This window comes from Alosa pseudoharengus, unplaced genomic scaffold, assembly GCF_046254945.1.
Source record: "Alosa pseudoharengus isolate Yale_2024_CS ecotype anadromous, Long Island Sound unplaced genomic scaffold, YU_APseudo_1.1 YU_APseudo_1.1_scf_18, whole genome shotgun sequence".
Lineage (NCBI taxonomy): Eukaryota > Metazoa > Chordata > Actinopteri > Clupeiformes > Clupeidae > Alosa > Alosa pseudoharengus.
The window spans coordinates 28,038,212-28,051,597 of NW_027468650.1; the positions used below are offsets into that span (position 1 = coordinate 28,038,212).

Consider the following 13,386-nt stretch of genomic DNA (forward strand, 5'->3'; position numbering starts at 1 on the left):
CACACACATCATGAGATTAGGTGTTAGTATTGTTGAGGGGAAAAATGCTAATCATCTAGAAGAGAAAGCTCAATCTTTGTAATTTCCTTCCACAAAGACCGAGAGAGACTTAACTCACAATATCTCTACCCCTGACTCCCGGACAGGCAGACCTGCCCAGTTGTGGAGGTTACAGTTTTTGCCCATTGCTTACACATTTTTTGCAAAATTTGGCTATTTATGTCAAAACTCACACAGCCAAATATCTCCACTTGGAGATAAACAACTCACATATAAAATGAAAACACTGCAATCAAAACCCAACAATCCTTTCTAAAAATGTAACTATTGCAACAAAACCATACACACATGCACCATTTGAATTACTCTTTCAAATCAACAGCAACACACTGATGCGCTCAGACTCAAGTCTTCTGTGAAACTCAAAAGTAGAATTTATGCAGCTGACATTTTTTGCAACAAAGGTTTTTACAAAAAACAAACAGCAGAAATAAAGGAAAATAGGAAATGTAGGAATAGGAAAATGTAGCAACAAAACGAAAGGAAATAGAAAAAAAACAATTACTGATTGTTGTTATTAAAAAAAACAACAGAACATTTTTTTCTTGGTGTTCAGTTCTCTCTGTAAGTGTTTTCAGGTATGTGTGTGGGTATTACCAATTACCAGATGAGCTTGTATTTTGGAAGTGTTTTCCCAATGATAACAGGAGATTTCACTTTTGAACAAAGTGCCTAAGAAGTTGTAGTGTTTCGCAAGAAGTGTGTTGCAGAATTGGAAACAATGTGCAAAGAAAATGTGTTTAAGCTATGGTTACACAGTGTTTAAGGTATGCTACCAAAAGTTTAGGTATTGAGCCTTTGGTATAAGCATTTGTTTTTAGCGTGTAAGCAATGGGCAAAAACTGTTATTTTGCAGCATATTCCTAGAGCGAGAGCTGTTCGTTTTTTTGTGTTATGGTGCCCTCTAGTGGCCAATTGCAATACATTGCAAATTCTGCTCCTGATTGGGGGGGGGGGGGGTAGGGGGGATCATGATTTACGTGTCATGAAAACTGGGATCATGATTTACGTGTCCACACCTGTCCAGGGGGGTGCATAGGCATGCGGTGTTCATCTTCAGGCAGCATATGACCGGATAATTGCTACTATACCTTATTTGTGTCAGCACTGGCCCAGGTCCATATTGCTATGCATTTAGCATAGTGTGGTGTGCAGACCATTGTAATAAATGGGAACAGCCGTATGCTCATCTGCAACCAGCAGCAGGCTAGCATATGGTGGTGGTAGGGCATATCTCTCTGTGTCATTCCTCCCCATATTTTTTGTGCCACTGAATAGGGAAAGAATCCATCACCTAGTAGTGCTGTTGGGTCAAACATGCCTCTACACAAATGTGATTCATTCTGAATGTATAATGATGATAAAAAAATATTTTATTGTTGTATGCTGTCAATTCTGCATTATCAATTTCAAGCCATTGACACTCGACTAAAAGAAACACAATGCATAGAAATTAATTATGAAACACTACAATTTCCATGTCCTCGTAGAAATGCATGGTTGTAGTTACTCTAAAATGCATATTTGGGGCAGCCGTGGCCTACTGGTTAGTGATTCGGACTTGTAACCGGAGGGTTGCCGGTTTGAAGCCCGACCAGTAGGCACGGCTGAAGTGCCCTTGAGCAAGGCACCTAACCCCTCACTGCTCCCCGAGCGCCGCTGTTGTTGCAGGCAGCTCACTGCACCCGGATTAGTGTGTGCTTCACCTCACTGTGTGTTCACTGTGTGCAGTGTGTTTCACTAATTCACGGATTGGGATAAATGCAGAGACCAAATTTCCCTCACGGGATCAAAAGAGTATATATACTTATACTTATAAAAACTGCACAAGTCCAGGCCTTTCAATTGCAGATTGAAAGTCGTCATAGTACAATATCATCATATTTACGTAGTCAATTAAAGCCTGCTATATCAATCTAAATATCACCTGTAAATTCTTGTAAAAGTTACAACACATAGAGAACTCCAAACTGACTGCATGCCTCACTGACAGGCTGTTTTTCTGTTTGTGAAGTTCACTCTACTCCACTTCTCTTGAGAGCAGAGGTTTTGGCCTCCACTGTTTCTGAATGCTGAAATTCTTGTTTCCTCTGCTTTATGTTGCCCATCCAGGCTCCTTTGATGTGCAGGACTGCTGTCTTTTCATCTATCAGAGCTCGCAGGTATGAACCAAGATAGGCTGAAAGTTTTGTGCAGAAAAGTCTCAACATGCTTTGGGGGGAGCTGGGGGTAGAAGAGCCACTGGGGGCTGGTGGGGCTTTGGGGGGAGTTAAGGGAAGAAGAGCCATTGGGGCCAGGTAAGGCTTTGGGGGGAGTTAAGGGAAGAAGAGCCATTGGGGGCAGGTGAGGCATAAGTAGCCGCATCCCAACCACATGTGGGTCCAAGTGCAAGTGCATAAGATAAAGACCTGAGTTTGATTCTGACCTGTGGTCATGTTCCTCTCTCTCTCTCTCTCTCTCTCTCTCTCTCCTGTCCTATCTGCATAAGGCAAAAAGCCAAAATGCTGCTGTATGATCATATTTCCACTACGTGGATGTACAGTGTTCCATATAATGGCCTTGTCTGCATGTCCTGTGATACTGTGAACACCATATCTCAAGTCTCAAAGTCTTAAAAGTACAGCAGTCTTAAATGTTCCAGAGGACTGCATTGTGTACCTCCCAATGCCTCCCATGTATGCAGATTTGTCAATTGTCTCATAATACAGGTTAGATTATGCTATGTGAGACCATTCCAGTCTCACATTTATTGCCTTACTGGGCCCTGCATGAGTGAATTTTAAATCAACATATTTAAAGGCACCCTTAACAGTTTTTTTTACCTTACATAACGTTTCCAAAATCATTTTGCTGGCATAACCTCATAACATGACAAACAGCACTTCTGCCATTGTCTGAGCAGCCCTCTATTCACCTTATTCACATGGCGGCCATTGTAATCCAAAACGAGGCTACAGGGTCCATGAACCATATTGTTGTGTTCAATGTACCCTGTAGCCTTGTTTTAGTTTACACAATGTGTTCGGGTAGGAACACTGTAGCCTGACGTTGAGCAACGAAATAGCATAGGAAGAACACACAAACCATCCTTCTTCTCCACAAATGCCTTAACATTGTTTTCTGGTCTTTTGTAAAAGTTATTGTGCCATCAATATCTCCTACAACACTCATTAGCAAAATCTAAGAGATGCGTAGGCTATTAGGAAAAAACTGATAGCCTATATCCCCTCCGTTTTAAAAAATAATTCCGTTGAACACTGATATGCTACAAACACAGCTGGGAAAGGATGTCGCAAATCCCTCGAACAGTGGTCAATCAGAGATTTCAAACGGACGAGGGAACAACATGTCACAATGCAACACGCTGTTTTCCCTTGATGAAAGTGAAACCATGAGTTTTCCCACATCTCAACTTTGGCCAAAGTTTTCAGAAATAATAATTTTCAGTGATAAAACCTCATTGAAATAATATGCATTTTCCATATGGGGTCTTAGAAGCCATGTCTCCTTCTAGCCACAGCGTTTGTTTTGCAAACATAATCAACTTAAGCATGCTCAGATGACGTGATAGACGAGGCGCTGTTGCTCACCTGTCCATCATCGTAAAGCCCGATTTGATTGGTCCGCCCAGCTCTGGGGCGAGCATAGTTGCTCCACAATAGACCTCTCCGGAATAAGTCCCGCCTCCGAAACATCCGGATCCACCCAACTTCCGGGCGTTGAATGTCTATGGGAAATAACATGGCGTTTCGAAATATCATACCTGTCAAACATCTGTAGGTGGCGAAGTAGAAAACAATGGTGGGCCGATTGGCCTACACACTTCTGCCATCTAGTTTACACTGGATTTTTTGATTGTCGGTGCCGTTAAAGTAGTAAACGATTATTATTATTTTTGTCTGATATTATTTTTTATATGTGGTGCTACTTTCTTTACATCAGTTATGCCCCTTCGGACACTCCTTGTGGAAGTGGAATTCTCAGCCGACCCTGAGATTTGGTATGCAGGGTGGTGACTTCATGCTGTCTGCCAACATTCTCCTGTCTGGCAACAACTACAGGAAAGTAGCCTTGCTGTTCAAGTTTATGGCGATGGGGATGGTCTCAGAGTCAACTTTCTTCAGGATACAAGATGCCTACTGCATCGAGCCAGTGCAGGAGTACTGGGACAAAACCAGGGCAGAAGTCTTGGAAAGTCTTTGACAAAAGGACCGCGTTGTTGTCCTAGGTGAGGCCAACTTCTATTACACATAGAAATCTGTCACCGGTTATGATGGAAGGATTCACTCTGGAATCTGAGTTTCTAATACCTGTAATGTTTGTTTTCAACAGGTGATGGCAGAATGGACTCCCCTGGTAAGTTCAAGTGACTTTTGTTGATCGTCATGTTATGTTGTCTTATGGCCTGTATTTAGATTCATAATAAGGCTTGACTGCCTACTATGTCTAATTTGTGAAGCTGTCTGCAGTAAACCCTCTTGTAGGAATGGTGTGTATCTCACACTTTGTTAGTAACAGTTGTTTGAGGTTCTGACACTACTCAATGAGCATCACATTAGACCTTATTCTGTGCACAGCCCATGCAGTTCATCTCTCAATGTCTAGCCATTGTGTCCTGACCGACCAGTAGGTCGGACCACCCTTTTTCTGATGCTATTCATTTGTGTAGTTACAAACATGCTTGACGTGCAAACTGTGTTTTTAAAAATGCACACATGTATGCTGACATCAGTGCTGTTGTTGCAGGTCATTGTGCACAGTTTTGCACATACACCACCATAGAGCAAGACTCCAGAGACATTGTCCACATCGTCTCTGTTGATAAGCGGTCAGGAACAGGAACTCGGTCATCATGGAGAAGGAGTGCTTTATTCGTACAATGGAAGCTCTCCTTCCAGAGCTTGCCATCAAAGAAGTTGTCACTGATGCCCACCCACAGATCAGTGCATTGTTGAGTGAGTTGTTTTTCCTGTATTATTTGAAGTCGGTTCAAATTGTATGTAGTGTTTTGGGTTGGGATGTAGTTCAACATATATTTTCTTGTGACAGATCCAGAGCGTGGTAAATACAAAGCATGGGGGATCCAACACTCACTGGATATATGGCATGCAGCTAAAAGTCTAAGCAAGAAGCTTCGACTGGTATGATTCAAACTATTTGTACCATTTGTAATAGACACATGTTGTCCACTTGATATTAGGTTGGGATATTAGGTTGGAAGGGTTAGTTTGGCGCTGAATATTGATGATGTATGTGTTACTCTTGTGTGCCAGGTTGGGACTGTAAAAAATCAAACAGATATTCAAGCCTGGATCAAGGACATTGTTAATCACTTTTGGTACTGCAGTAAGCATGCTGTAACTGAGGAGCAGTTCAAGGTATGTCAAGTGAAAATGTATATATTTTGACCAGGTCTCCTCCTTACGCTGGCAGAGATTGCTTGGCTCTGTATGCACTGTATGTAATTTTCCTTTTTTGCAGATGATGTGGGTTGGCGTGCTGCACCACGTACGGGACGAGCACTCTTGGGCAACTGGGTGCTGTCAGTACGAGCCACTGGAGGAAGGCAGCCAGGAGAAGCAATGGATCAAACAAGGTATTTTCAGTAAAATGAATGCAGAAGTTGAACTCCCTGTCCAAATCTATGTGTATATGTGAATTGCAAGGTTATCATTACAGGTTCTGCCGCTCACAAGGCATTGGCTGGAGTTGTGCTCGACAAGTGATGGTTGGGCCTGGTGAAAAAGTTCTTGAACTTCAGGTAAGCATCTAGTCATTCATTGCATAGAACGAGTTGTTGCCATTATTCCATCTCTAATTTGGGTATGTTTAGTCATTTCATGTTAGTGTGTTATTCTCATCACCCATTCCTGTCCCACCTTTATAGGACCACATCTGATTTGGAGTCCTTCCAAAATCACATCCTCATGTACTCATCAAAGCGGCACGCCTACACACCATTTGTCTACAAGACAAGGACACTACTGGCTGCCATTGACTACAACAAGCACAATCGGCGCCTTCCTGCACGCAACCGGGATGGTCAAAAAATGTATGTTTCTACTGTAATGTTTCTGTTGTGAATGTCTTACATTGTAAACAAATTTGGCTATATTGATTTCAACACATTGCTCTGTTTATTACTTTCTAGCTACAGACGCTCATACAACAAGAAGTCAAAGAGCTGGAGTGTCTACACTATGAAGGAAAAGAAGCAGTACAGCTACATTCCTGACCTTCAGAGGGCAATTCTGGCAAGGAGGCTGGGAAGTGGCAAAGGCCTTCCCCGCAAGCAGACTTTGAGGCCTGCTGACCCAAGGCGCCTTGGTTTGCTCGCACCGGAACAGCCACCACCTACAGCTGAACTTGTAAGCATACATGTGTCCCGTGGGGACTTGGGCCACAGAGACACAGAGGACCTAGAGGACTGAGCAGATGGATGTTTACGATCCAAAGTATTTGAATTCTGTAAATAGGAAGTTAGGAGGCACTTTTCTCTTGTGGTCAAACATGTACAGATCTTTATTTGTAAATAAACTTTGAAAACAATGTGTGTTGTGCTGGTATGTCAATAAAACAAAAATTTAAAAAATAGAATAGAACTATGTACAATTAGTTGAAAACTTTACAACAAGCGCTGCACCCTAAAACCAGTGTACTGGCCCCTTGGGTCAGGGAATTTGTCCCTGATGCGACACACACAACAGCTGGCTATCACAACCCTGTTGCCCACACCCAGGCGTCCGTGCTGCCACAGGACAAACTGACGGTAAGCCGTATGCCTGAACTGCCGCTGGTCTACCCCAGGTTCAGGGTTATCCTCCAGGGCAAAGATGTCGTTCCATGCAGCACGAGCCAGCCCCAACACACCCTCATCCAAAATATAATAGTCCATATGGCCCATTCTACTGACACAGTCCTGTGGTGACTGCCGACAGCACTTTCTCTCCAGGTCTGTGTCCATTTCTCTGCAGTTGCCACAGATGCACCAGTGTAGACCAGCTGGGTCAGGGACAAGGACAGGGCTTGCTGACGTCATGCATTTCCTGGACGTTCCAATCATCATTCCTGGTGACCGTTGCACCATTCTATCCAGAATTCTGTCCTTCTGGATAGGGTCCAGGGAATAAAGTTTGTCCTACAAAGCAACAATTAGTTTTATTATGTGACACTAAGAATATCTAAAATCTAATTAGTATCAGTGTTATTACACACCTTTATTTCAGCCTTGCGTCTGTCTTGGAGGTCCTGTAACCTCTTCTGTTCAGTTGAGTCCAGTCTTGCACCCCTCCACTTTGATGTTCTCTGCCTGGTTTTGGGCTTTGCACCCCTACCCCTTCCGCCTATAGCTTGAACAGAGAACTCAGACGAAGCTGATGTTGAAGCTGATTCCTGCAATATTATCAGAGAGCTGTTGTCAATAACAAGTTTAGCCTACATATAATAGCTCATAAGTCCTGAGCCTCAAATGATTTCGTGTCTAGTCATACTATGGCAGACCAGAATAGTCTGATTATCTACCATGCTATTTCAAATATTTCTGATGCATGCATAATGTTGTTTAGACCAATTTCAATTATTTGAAATGTACCATTTCAGTGCTCGAGGTGCAAGCCACAGACATCAAAACCCCTCCCCCCAACGACGGTCGGATAAATGTATGGGAAACTTCAACTTGGCTAACTCAACTCTTCTATTTCTAACTTGGCTAACTACTATCTTTGTTATTTAGACACATACATAACGAATAATGTATGAAAACACACTGCAGTTACAAACGTGTTGAAAATTGGAACAAAATAGTTTAGCCTACATAGCATAATAGCTCATAAGTCCTGAGCCTCAAACGATTTCGTGTCTAGTCATACTATGGCAGACTACAATAGTCTGATTATCTACCATACTATTTCAAATATTTCTGATGCATGCATAAGGTTGTTTAGACCATTTTCAATTCTTTGAAATGTACTAATTCAGTGCTCAAGGTACAAAACCACAGAAATCAGAACCCCCTTTCCCCCAACGACAGTCGGATAAATGTATGGGAAACTCCAACTTGGCTAACTACAATCTTTGTTATTTAGACACATGCATAACAAATAATGTATGAAAACATGCTACATTTTCAAACTCGAAAATTGGAACAAAATAGCCACTTGCCGCAGTAGACATGGTGATTCGTTGCGTTCGCCTGTCTGCTAAGCTCAAAACAACCGCGCCTGGCTTGACGGAGAAACCAGGAGAATAGCTGAGCGTCTTTACGACAGTGCACTTTTACTTTCGGCCTCTGGGGGGAGCCTCGCTGGAAAATCAACCCCGGTTGCATAGTATACCTTTAACTTAGCTAATGTTTTCATTCTTAGTAGTTATGCTAACTAGCATGTTAGCAATGCTAACATGCCAACTATGCCAACCATGTGACTTAGCTAACCTAGCTAATCATTTTTAGTAGTTATGCTAACTATGCTAACTAGCATGTTAGCAATGCTAACATGCTAACTATGTTAATAATAATAATAATAATAATAATAAGCTTTATTTGTATATCACATTTCATACACAGAATGCAGCTCAAAGTGCTTTACATTTGAAGCATGTAACATATCAATCACATTTCTTCATTGCTGGGGCCGTTTATGATCCACTCAGCAACATATCAAAAATACAGAAAATGACATGTCGTAAGACTGGCAGCCTTAACCCTCTTACCCCCCACAAGCACGCCATATGGCAACTGTGGCAAGGAAAAACTCCCATATTCCAGGAAGAAACCTTGAGCAGAACCTGACTTAATAGGGGGAGCCCATCTGCTTCTGGCTGGCTGCGCCCTCCAATAGCAGCAGATGTAGAATAATCTGAAAAAGTCGTCTACAGGATAAGACGAGTTAACTAAAAGCTTTCCTGTACAGGTATGTTTTCAGATCTTTTTAAAAAATATTTACTGAACTCGCCTGCTTGATGTACAGAGGCAGGGTGTTCCATAGTTTGGGGGCATAATGGATAAAAGCAGCTTCTCCACTTTGTTTGTGGAGCACTTTGGGTACGATTAAAAGATTAGAATTGGATGATCTGAGTTTCCTTTGTGGTTGATAAGATATTAAAAGCTCAGAGATACAGTATATCAAGGTGCTATGCCATTCAGAGCTTTGTAAGTAATTAACATAACCTTAAAATCAATTCTATAGGAAATAGGGAGCCAGTGCAGTTCAGCCAACACAGGGGTGATGTGTTCTCTCTTCTTAGTCTTAGTTAAAAGTCTAGCCGCAGAGTTCTGTATGAGTGCCAATTTCTTTAGATGTTTTTTGGGAAGACCAGTGAAAAGTGCATTGCAGTAGTCTAACCTGCTAGTGATAAAGGCGTGAATTAGTTTTTCTGCATCTTGTTGAGTTAAAAAGGGCCGCACTTTGGCAATGTTTCTCAAGTGGAAATAGGCTGTTTGAGTAACTTTACTGATATGGGGCTTAAAACTTAACTCTGCATCTAAGATGACACCGAGGCTTGTTACTTTTGGTTTGACCTGGTGTGCCAAGTTCCCCAGATTACTAAGAACAATATCTCGCTTTAGTTTTGGTCCCACCAAAAGTACCTCTTTTTTGTCATCATTTAGTTTCAGAAAATTTTTGCTCATCCACTGATTAATGGAGGTTAGGCATGCAGTGAGGGCCATCTGGGTTAGTTGGCTCCACAGAAATATACAATTGGGTATCATCTGCGTAGCTATGGAAGTTTACATTATGCTGACTTATGACGTTTCCCAATGGAAGCATATATAGGGAAAATAGCAGGGGACCAAGGCAGCTCCCCTGGGCCACACCAAAAGGCAAGTCATGTTTTTCAGATACATGATCTCCTAGACTGATATAAAAATCTCTGCCAGTAATGTAGGTTTGAAACCAGTTTAGAGCATTATCAGAGAGACCCACCCACTTCACAAGGCGGTGAATTAGGATGCTATGATCAATGGAAGCATATATAGGGAAAATAGCAGGGGACCAAGGCAGCTCCCCTGGGCCACACCAAAAGGCAAGTCATGTTTTTCAGATACATGATCTCCTAGACTGATATAAAAATCTCTGCCAGTAATGTAGGTTTGAAACCAGTTTAGAGCATTATCAGAGAGACCCACCCACTTCACAAGGCGGTGAATTAGGATGCTATGATCAATGGTGTCAAATGCCGCACTCAAATCCAGAAGAATAAGGATTGAGACTTTGTTTGAGTCAGTAGCCAGTCTGAGATCATTGACTATTTTTACTAGAGCCGTTTCTGTGCTGTGATTTGATCTAAAACCTGATTGGAATTTTTCAAGGATACTGTTTTCGTTGAGGAAGGTATTTAAAGGGGTCATAGAATGCAAAACCGGGTTTACTTTGTCATAGATGAATAGCGATAGTTCAGTGGGTGAAATGGACATACAGAGAACTTCAAAATCCCACCGACACCTCCTTCCTATGCAAATCTCACAATTCGAAACTCCCGCCATAAAACGGGCGAATCCAAAAGAGGCTGCGAGTTTACGCAAACTCGCAGGTGGTACCTTATTTGGCTCTGGCCTGTACATTTGTCACGCCTCAAAATTTACATACAGACCAGCCCACTGGTGCTCTGAGCCCAGGAACGTGAATGGAGAGCGAAGATGAGACAAACACTAGTTTAGCTGCCTACTCGTTTACTTCCACAGGAATTATAAAGCAGACAGTTCTTCAAGGACATCGAAAATGAGCCACGGTCGTAAATGCAGTGTTCCAGGCTGAAACTTAGGCTACAAAGAAACCTGAGACTTAGTCTTCCAAGGATTCAAAAGTTCGAGGGGCATGGATAATGTTTTTCTACCAGAAGATCCCTGCAAAGTTCGACACTCCGTTATTAATTTGCAACACATTTCACCGAAGTCAGTTTTCAAAACCTTGGACAGTTAAGCAGGATTTGCTAAGCTGCTATTACTGAAACGAGGGGCTGTTCCGACCGTAAGGTCATCACAACCGCATGCTGTAAGTATTTTGTCGCTAAGCAGTTATTAGCCATGCTAACGTGTATCTAGCAAGTAGAATGTGTGATTTAGTTCATTGGCAAGGCTATTTAATTTTCCTGTGTGTCATTCGGATAAAACCTGTGTTGTCATGTTAACCTACATTTTACTATGCATGTTTGTCGAGATCTCTGACAGGTTATGTTCTCAGCAAGTAGCTAACTGAAGCTGAGTAACACGATAGTTTGCTTGCTAGCTGTAATATAACCCATACCCATATAACACATACGTTTTTGACGTCAGAAGTGGAAACAACTTCACGTTATCAATTCAAATGATATCTAGTCGATATGTTGAAAACCGTGTTGTCTAGATACAATTGATTTATTTGCACGTTCTTATTTTATAACATTACAAGAACGGCAACATGACAAACGCAGCATGCCAAACAGATGCTCCAAGTGTGGCATCTTGCAGGGCTTAGAATATTAGCAAATGCTTTTGCTGTGAGTTAACAGCTTGGTGTGTGCATGCAAAAGTGACTTTCACTTGTGTTAAAACCTAAACCAAACAACAGAAATGTTGTATCTTGCAGCCATGCACTTCAATGAGAATGCCCCACAACGGAAGACAGCCAAGGAGAAACTATGTACAGACTTGCCAAATAATTTGTAAGTTTAATAAAATATATATTTTTATTACAAACAACAAATCAAAATGTGCAAGTATAGGCACTAAAAAGAACTTATCGATTCACACACAACAGGCTGTCTTAGACCTGATGCTACTGGTGTTGAAATCATCATCAGTACTGTAAACAAAGCACAATGTTCAGGGCCATACAATTTGTTTATTGTACAGTATACAGCCTACAATGCACTGTATTACAGTATCCAATATAAGTCCTCTTTCTTGTCCTCTTCGAGATCATCAAAGACCCTCTTCCTTATTGGGATGCCGTCCAGCGGATTCCTGTGCCCCAGGACTTGTGTGCTCAGCTTGACAGACCTTCCATGGAGGATGCTGTTGCTGAACATGTGTCAACGGTTCAGTCGAAAAGGGGTCTGAATCCAACGTACTGCCCTGAAGTATCCGGAAGCTCCCTCCATATGCGTAGCACCACACATGAGAGGATCATGACACGGATGCTTCTTCTAAGGAAACCCCAGCTCCTGCTCACAAAAGACCTGTAGGCCAAGTCACTTCATTGCCTGCAACGAGAACAGGGTGGAAAAGCAATTTATTTTTTTTACTATTTATTTTATAATATTTTACATCAGTATCACTGGACGATTGTTGGAAAAAATAAATATTTTTGTGGTGTTGATCAAACTGTGTTTTTGCAATATGCTGAACCAATAATGAATGAGTATTGGTTAAAAATATTTTATTTATATATTGTAACTGCTAACACTTGTATCAGATTGTCCTCACCTTTCCATTCCTCTGATTCTCAAACGGCCGTGGTCAGCTCTGTAAATATTCATTGCATTTTGCAAAGAATATAGAGGCACAACGGATCGAGGCCATGATGGTCATTCAGGTCAGCTCCTCAGGAACCTGGGTCATTCTTTTAATAACCTGTAAAAACAAACATAATTTCCCTGCTGTTATTTCGTAATTTTGAATGAGCAGGTAGCACAAAGTAGCAAATGTCTCCAGTTTTAGTTACCAGAGTTGTAAGATCACATATTAGACTACATGGAAAGAAGGTAATAATCAATCAGATGTCAGCAGGATAGTTACAAGATTACATTAGACCTACTGACTGTACCTACTATATTTTAAACAGTGATGTTTATAGGATTTTTGATTATTGTACTCTACTCCATTGTACTATGTAAATAAAATGATAAATAAAAGTGTTGAATTGAAACAAATTCGCCTAGTAATATTTTCGTTGACCTCGTTTCACTTCAGCCATAGGCTACAAACTGCACAGAGCTCCTGCCCAGCTAACTGGACGTCCCGTTGTAAGATCATACATTACTACATGGAAAGAAGGTAAAAATCTCGATAATCAGATGACTTAATCAGCAGGATAGTAGTTACACGAGTACTTAGACCTACTGACACAAACGTAATATTTTCATTGACGCGAGCAGTAGGCTACTCGTTTCACTTCAGCCATAACGTTATAGCCTACGAACTGCACAGAGCTCCTGCCCAGCTAACTGGACGTCCTGTTGTAAGATCATATATTACCACTACAATAATGTATGTAACTCCTAATCAGATGACCTATTCAGCAGGAGAACATACTTACTGACTAAAACGAGTACTTTCCTTGCAAGCAGCACTCCTTTCACTACAGCATAGCCTGAACTGCCCACGACTGGCTACGAACTTTTCAGCTA

General features: G+C 41.6%; 2 long non-coding RNA genes across 2 annotated transcripts; both read left to right on the top strand.

Moving 5' to 3' along the window:
* Positions 1–4,262: 4,262 nt before the first annotated feature.
* Positions 4,263–4,888, top strand: LOC143131738 (uncharacterized). The gene is made up of 3 exons (XR_012988198.1): positions 4,263–4,288; positions 4,393–4,416; positions 4,807–4,888. It is a non-coding gene; the product is annotated as an uncharacterized LOC143131738 (long non-coding RNA).
* A 5,798-nt stretch (positions 4,889–10,686) lies between these two features.
* On the top strand, positions 10,687–12,075 carry LOC143131739 (uncharacterized). The gene is made up of 3 exons (XR_012988199.1): positions 10,687–11,051; positions 11,625–11,700; positions 11,956–12,075. It is a non-coding gene; the product is annotated as an uncharacterized LOC143131739 (long non-coding RNA).
* The last annotated feature ends 1,311 nt before the right edge of the window (positions 12,076–13,386 follow it).